Here is a 7102-nt window from a genome sequence, read left to right on the forward strand (position 1 = left end):
TGAAAATAATAACAATCAGGCTTTCTTTATCCAACTTCAGCCTTGGGGCTCTGCCTGCCTGCATCTGTGGAATTATACACTGCTCAAAAAAATAAAGGGAACACTAAAATAACACATCCTAGATCTGAATGAATGAAATATTCTTATTAAATACTTTTTTCTTTACATAGTTGAATGTGCTGACAAAATCACACAAAAATGATCAATGGAAATCAAATTTATCAACCCATGGAGGTCTGGATTTGGAGTCACACTCAAAATTAAAGTGGAAAACCACACTACAGGCTGATCCAACTTTGATGTACTGTCCTTAAAACAAGTCAAAATGAGGCTCAGTAGTGTGTGTGGCCTCCACGTGCCTGTATGACCTCCCTACAACGCCTGGGCATGCTCCTGATGAGGTGGCGGATGGTCTCCAGAGGGATCTCCTCCCAGACCTGGACTAAAGCATCCGCCAACTCCTGGATAGTCTGTGGTGCAGCGTGGCACTGGTGGATGGAGCGAGACATGATGTCCCAGATGTGCTCAATTGGATTCAGGTCTGGGGAACGGGCGGGCCAGTCCATTGCATCAATGCCTTCCTTTTGCAGGAACTGCTGACACACACCAGCCACATTAGGTCTAGCATTGTCTTGCATTAGGAGGAACCCAGGGCCAACCGCACCAGCATATGGTCTCACAAGGGGTCTGAGGATCTCATCTCGGTACCTAATGGCAGTCAGGCTACCTCTGGCGAGCACATGGAGGGCTGTGCGGCCCCCCAAAGAAATGCCACCCCACACCATGACTGACCCACCGCCAAACCGGTCATGCTGGAGGATTTTACAGGCAGCAGAACGTTTTCCACGGCGTCTCCAGACTCTGTCACGTCTGTCACGTGCTCAGTGTGAACCTGCTTTCATCTGTGAAGAGCAAAGGGTGCCAGTGGCGAATTTGCCAATCTTGGTGTTCTCTGGCAAATGCCAAACGTCCTGCACGGTGTTGGGCTGTAAGCACAACCCCCACCTGTGGACGTCGGGCCCTCATACCACCCTCATGGAGTCTGTTTCTGACCGTTTGAGCAGGCACATGCACATTTGTGGCCTGCTGGAGGTCATTTTGCAGGGCTCTGGCAGTGCTCCTCCTGCTCCTCCTTGCACAAAGGCGGAGGTAGCGGTCCATGCTCTGGACACTACGCTGACAGACACAGCAAACCTTCTTGCCACAGCTCGCATTGATGTGCCATCCTGGATGAGCTGCACTACCTGAGCCACTTGTTTGGGTTGTAGACTCTGTCTCATGCTACCACTAGAGTGAAAGCACTGCCAGCATTCAAAGTGACCAAAACATCAGCCAGGAAGCATAGGAACTGAGAAGTGGTCTGGTCACCACCTGCAGAACCACTCCTTTATTGGGGGCGTCTTGCTAAATGCCTATAATTTCCACCTGTTGTCTATTCCATTTGCACAACAGCATGTGAAATGTATTGTCAATCAGTGTTGCTTCCTAAGTGGACAGTTTGATTTCACAGAAGTGTGATTGACTTGGAGTTACATTGTGTTGTTTAAGTGTTCCCTTTATTTTTTTGAGCAGTGTAGAATACAGTTTCATAGACAAGGTCAGATATTACAACTTGTCTCAGTGGGGAATAAACATACCAGACCGAGATACAATAACCTCGGAAGCACACATTCGTTCTCTTGCAAACACGTCCTTCTCTCTATACAGAAGAGTTAAGTTAAGCAAACCCAGAGTTGTGTTGGCCAACTCTGAAATTACTGGCCAGGCAGACGGGCAGTCTCCTGCATAACTGGCCAAAACTCCCTGACAGATTATCTGTACCATTGTCAGCTCTCTCGTGTGACTAGAGTGGGTCATGGAGCCACACATGTCTCTAGTCAGGCCTGGGGAACTAGTTTATAGACGCAGCCAGGGTACATATCTTTACGTATCTCATAGCTACTGTAGTTCCCATGCTGCTGTTCTTATCATCACCACTGTCCTGTATTTTTGTCCTATGATGCATTGAAATCCCAACATGACTCTCAGAACATTTCAAGAGGACAAGTAATCTAGGACAGAGGTAGTAACTTTTAGTTTGGGAGTCCACCTCATCTTTGGGGTGGCAGGTAGCTAGTGGTTAGTGTTTCAACATGAATTTTAACACTTATAAACAAAGGTTACTAGTTCAAATCCCCAATCTGATATGGTAAAAAATATGTCGTTCTGCCCCTGAACAAGGCAGTTAACTCATGTTCTAGGCCATCATTGTAAATAGATTTGTTCTTAACTGACTTGCCTAGTTAAATATTTTTAATGATTTTCATGGGGCTGTTCAAGGGCTCTTGCAGTACAACAAGGTGGCCAGAAGATGGTCTGAACTCACCAGTTGTCTACTAGTTTACCATAGCTGGGGCTCAGCTGTATGAGGAGTTCTGTTCATAGTCAGGAGTGTTTGCAAATTGCCAGGTTTCATTATTCTGCAAAACTTCCTCAGTGTTATCTGATATGTCTAGGACGTTGAGAGTGGAGATAGATATAGACTGAGTGTACAGAACATTAAGGACACCTTCCCTAATATTGAGTTGCCCCCCCCCTTTTGCCCCTCAGAACAGCCTCAATTCATCGGGGCATGGACTCTATAAGGTGTAAAGCTTTCCACAGAATGCTGGCCCATGTTGACTCAATGCTTCCCAAACTTGTGTCAACTTGGCTGGATGTCCTTTGGGTGGGGGACCATTCTTGATACACGGGAAACTGTTGTGTGTGAAAAACCCAGCAGCGTTGCTGTTCTTGACACAAACCGGTGCGCCTGGCATCTACTACCATACCCTGTTCAAAGGCATTTAAATATTTTGTCTTGCCAATTCACCGTCTGAATGGCACACATACACAACCCATGTCTCAATTGTCTCAAGGCTTAAACATTCTTCTTTAACCTGTCTCCTCCCCTTCATCTACACTGATTGAAGTGGATTCACCTGGCCAATCTGTCATGGAAAAAGCAGGTGTACTTAATGTTTTGTACACTCAGTGTAGAGAGAGAGAGAGAGAGAGAGAGAGAGAGAGAGAGAGAGAGAGAGAGAGAGAGAGAGAGCACAGGAGGTTGGTGGCACCTTAATTGGGGAGGACAGGCTCGTGGTAATGTCTGGAGTGGAATCTGTGGAATGGTTTCCATGTGTTTGATGCCATTCCATTTGCTCTGTTCCAGACATTATTATGAGCCGCCTTCCCCTCAGAAGCCTCCACTGATATAGAGAGATGTAGCAGTTGTAGTAGCAGTAGTACTAGCAGTAGTAGTAGTAGTAGTAGTAGTAGCAGCAGTAGCAGTAGTAGTAGTAGCAGCAGCAGTAACAGTAGTAGCAGCAACAGTAACAGTAGTAGTAGTAGCAGCAGTAACAGTAGTAGTAGTAGCAGCAGTAACAGTAGTAGTAGAAGTAGTAACAGTAGTAGTAGTAGCAGTTGTAGTAGCAGCAGCAGTAACAGTAGTAGTAGCAGCAGTAACAGTAGTAGTAGTAGCAGTTGTAGTAGTAGCAGCAGTAACAGTAGTAGTAGTAGCAGTTGTAGTAGTAGCAGCAGCAGTAACAGTCGTATTAGAAGCAGCAGTAACAGTAGTAGTAGTAGTAGCAGTTATAGTAGTAGCAGCAGTAACAGTAGTAGTAGTAGTAGCAGTTATAGTAGTAGCAGCAGCAGTAACAGTAACAGTAGTAGTAGTAATAGCAGTTATAGTAGTAGCAGCAGTAACAGTCGTGGTAAGCAGTAACAGTAGTAGCAGCAGTAACAGTAGTAGTAGCAGTAACAGTCGTAGCAGCAGTAACAATAGTAACAGTAACGTAGTAGCAGCAGCAGTAACAGTCGTAGTAGCAGTAACAGTGGTAGTAGCAGCAGCAGTAACAGTAACAGTGGTAGTAACAGTAGTAGTAGTAGTAGCAGTAACAGTAACAGTAGTAACAGTAGTAGTAGCAGCAGCAGTAACAGTAGTAGTAGTAGTAGTAGCAGTAACAGTAGTAGCAGTAACAGTAACAGTAGTAGTAACAGTAGTAGTAGTAGCAGTAACAGTAGTAGTAGTAACAGTAACAGTAGTAGTAGTAGCAGTAACAGTAGTAGTAGTAGTAGCAGCAGCAGTAACAGTAGTAGCAGTAACAGTAGTAGTAGTAGTAGCAGTAGCAGTAACAGTAGTAGTAGTAGTAGCAGTAACAGTAGTAACAGTAGTAGTAGCAGCAGTAACAGTAGTAGTAGCAGTTAGTAGCAGCAGCAGTAACAGTAGTAGTAGTAGCAGTAACAGTAGTAGCAGCAGCAGTAACAGTAGTAGCAGTAACAGTAGCAGTAGTAGTAGTAACAGTAGTAGTAGTAGCAGTAACAGTGTGGTAGTAGCAGTAACACATAACAGTAACAGTAGTAGCAGTAACAGTAGTAGTAGTAGCAGTAACAGTAGTAGTAGCAGTAACAGTAGTAGTAGCAGTAACAGTAGTAGTAGTAGTAGTAGTAGCAGTAACAGTAGTAGTAGCAGCAGTAGTAACAGTAGTAGTAGCAGCAGTAACAGTAGTAGTAGCAGCAGTAACAGTAGTAGCAGTAACAGTAGAAGCAGTAGTAGTAACAGTAGTAGTAGTAGCAGTAACAGTAGTAGTAGTAGTAGCAGTAACAGTAGTAGTAGCAGTAACAGTAGTAGTAGCAGTAACAGTAGTAGTAGTAGCAGTAACAGTAGTAGTAGCAGTAACAGTAGTAGTAGCAGTAACAGTAGTAGTAGCAGTAACAGTAGTAGTAGTAGTAACAGTAGTAGTAGCAGTAACAGTAGTAGTAGTAGCAGTAACAGTAAGCAGTAACAGTAGTAGTAGCAGTAACAGTAGTAGTAGTAGCAGTAGTAGTAGAAGCAGCAGTAACAGTAGTAGTAGCAGTAAAGTAGTAGCAGCAGTAACAGTAGTAGTAGTAGCAGTAAGTAGTAGTAACAGTAACAGTAGTAGCAGTAACAGTAGTAGTAGTAGTAAGCAGTAACAGTAGTAGTAGTAGCAACAGCAGTAGTAACAGTAGTAGTAGCAGCAGTAACAGTAGTAGTAGCAGTTGTAGTAGCAGCAGCAGTAACAGTAGTAGTAGTAGCAGTAACAGTAGTAGCAGTAGCAGTAACAGTAACAGTAACAGTAGTAGTAGTAGTAGTAGTAACAGTAGTAGTAGTAGCAGTAACAGTAGTAGTAGCAGTAACAGTAGTAGTAGTAGCAGTAACAGTAGTAGTAGTAGCAGTAACAGTAGTAGTAGTAGCAGTAACAGTAGTAGTAGCAGTAACAGTAGTAGTAGCAGTAACAGTAGTAGTAGTAGCAGTAACAGTAGTAGTAGTAGCAGTAACAGTAGTAGTAGTAGCAGTAACAGTAGTAGTAGCAGTAACAGTAGTAGTAGCAGTAACAGTAGTAGTAGTAGTAACAGTAGTAGTAGCAGTAACAGTAGTAGTAGTAGTAACAGTAGTAGTAGTAGCAGTAACAGTAGTAGTAGCAGTAACAGTAGTAGTAGCAGTAACAGTAGTAGTAGTAGTAACAGTAGTAGTAGTAGCAGTAACAGTAGTAGTAGCAGTAACAGTAGTAGTAGCAGTAACAGTAGTAGTAACAGTAACAGTAGTAGTAGTAGCAGTAACAGTAGTAGTAGTAGCAGTAACAGTAGTAGTAGCAGTAACAGTAGTAGTAGCAGTAACAGTAGTAGTAGTAGCAGTAACAGTAGTAGTAATAGCAGTAACAGTAGTAGTAGCAGTAACAGTAGTAGTAGTAGTAGTAACAGTAGTAGTAGCAGTAACAGTAGTAGTAGCAGTAACAGTAGTAGCAGTAACAGTAGTAGTAGCAGTAACAGTAGTAGTAGCAGTAACAGTAGTAGTAGTAGCAGTAACAGTAGTAGTAGTAGTAGTAGCAGTAACAGTAGTAGTAGTAGCAGTAACAGTAGTAGTAGTAGTAGCAGTAACAGTAGTAGTAGTAGCAGTAACAGTAGTAGTAGTAGCAGTAACTGTAGTAGTAGTAGCAGTAACAGTAATAGTAGTAGCAGTAACAGTAGTAGTAGTAGCAGTAACAGTAGTAGTAGTAGTAGCAGTAACAGTAGTAGTAGTAGTAGTAACAGTAGTAGTAGTAGTAACAGTAGTAGTAGTAGCAGTAACAGTAGTAGTAGCAGTAACAGTAGTAGTAGTAGCAGTAACAGTAGTAGTAGTAGCAGTAACAGTAGTAGTAGTAGCAGTAACAGTAGTAGTAGCAGTAACAGTAGTAGTAGCAGTAACAGTAGTAGTAGTAGCAGTAACAGTAGTAGTAGTAGCAGTAACAGTAGTAGTAGCAGTAACAGTAGTAGTAGTAGCAGTAACAGTAGTAGTAGTAGCAGTAACAGTAGTAGTAGCAGTAACAGTAGTAGCAGTAACAGTAGTAGTAGTAGTAACAGTAGTAGTAGTAGCAGTAACAGTAGTAGTAGTAGCAGTAACAGTAGTAGTAGCAGTAACAGTAGTAGTAGCAGTAACAGTAGTAGTAGTAGTAACAGTAGTAGTAGCAGTAACAGTAGTAGTAGTAGTAACAGTAGTAGTAGTAGCAGTAACAGTAGTAGTAGCAGTAACAGTAGTAGTAGCAGTAACAGTAGTAGTAGTAGCAGTAACAGTAGTAGTAGTAGTAACAGTAGTAGTAGCAGTAACAGTAGTAGTAGCAGTAACAGTAGTAGTAGTAGCAGTAACAGTAGTAGTAGTAGCAGTAACAGTAGTAGTAGTAGTAGCAGTAACAGTAGTAGTAGCAGTAACAGTAGTAGTAGTAGCAGTAACAGTAGTAGTAGTAGTAGTAGCAGTAACAGTAGTAGTAGTAGCAGTAACAGTAGTAGTAGTAGCAGTAACAGTAATAGTAGTAGCAGTAACAGTAGTAGTAGTAGCAGTAACTGTAGTAGTAGTAGCAGTAACAGTAATAGTAGTAGCAGTAACAGTAGTAGTAGTAGCAGTAACAGTAGTAGTAGTAGTAGCAGTAACAGTAGTAGTAGTAGTAACAGTAGTAGTAGTAGTAACAGTAGTAGTAGTAGCAGTAACAGTAGTAGTAGCAGTAACAGTAGTAGTAGTAGTAACAGTAGTAGTAGTAGCAGTAACAGTAGTAGTAGTAGCAGTAACAGTAGCAGTAGCAGTAACAGTAGT

Source organism: Oncorhynchus nerka, linkage group LG2 (genome assembly GCF_034236695.1).
Source record: "Oncorhynchus nerka isolate Pitt River linkage group LG2, Oner_Uvic_2.0, whole genome shotgun sequence".
NCBI lineage: Eukaryota > Metazoa > Chordata > Actinopteri > Salmoniformes > Salmonidae > Oncorhynchus > Oncorhynchus nerka.